This window comes from Meleagris gallopavo, unplaced genomic scaffold, assembly GCF_000146605.3.
Source record: "Meleagris gallopavo isolate NT-WF06-2002-E0010 breed Aviagen turkey brand Nicholas breeding stock unplaced genomic scaffold, Turkey_5.1 ChrUn_random_7180001915264, whole genome shotgun sequence".
Taxonomy (NCBI): Eukaryota; Metazoa; Chordata; class Aves; order Galliformes; family Phasianidae; genus Meleagris; species Meleagris gallopavo.
Window position 1 is genome coordinate 1 of NW_011178066.1, and position 437 is coordinate 437.

Consider the following 437-nt stretch of genomic DNA (forward strand, 5'->3'; position numbering starts at 1 on the left):
CAGATCGTCAGCAAGACTGCTGGTGCTGGGTCTCTCTTCTGGAAAACAGAAGCAATCCCCAGTGGGGCAATGCCAGCTTTCCCAGAGCCACTCGGCGCAGACAGCCCCCGGCAGCTGTGCTGCTCCCAAACTCACCGTTGTTGATCCACGCGAGCAGATCATCCATGTCTGCGGTGTCGTCCAGGATGCCTGTGTTGGCCATCACTTCTGGAGAAGGCAGAAAATCCCCAGAGGGGCACTGCCAGCTTTCCCGCGCCCACTCGGTGCCCACCCCCCCGCCAACTGTGCTGCCCCAAACTCACCCTCGTCGATCCAGGTCAGGAGCTCTTCGATGTCCTCCGCGACGTCCTCCGGGTGTCCGCGCTCGTTGTCACTGCTGGCAAGCAAGACCATCCCCAGTGGGCAACGCCAGCTTGCCACAGCCAGCCGGTGCGGAC

The 437-nt window shown here is 62.5% G+C and overlaps 1 long non-coding RNA gene across 1 annotated transcript; it reads right to left on the minus strand.

Annotated features, from left to right (window-relative positions):
- LOC109364771 lies at nt 1-376 on the minus strand. Its single transcript, XR_002110585.1, has 3 exons — nt 303-376; nt 136-207; nt 1-38 (listed from the first exon to the last, which is right to left on the minus strand). It is a non-coding gene; the product is annotated as an uncharacterized LOC109364771 (long non-coding RNA).
- Between the last annotated feature and the right edge of the window lie 61 nt (nt 377-437).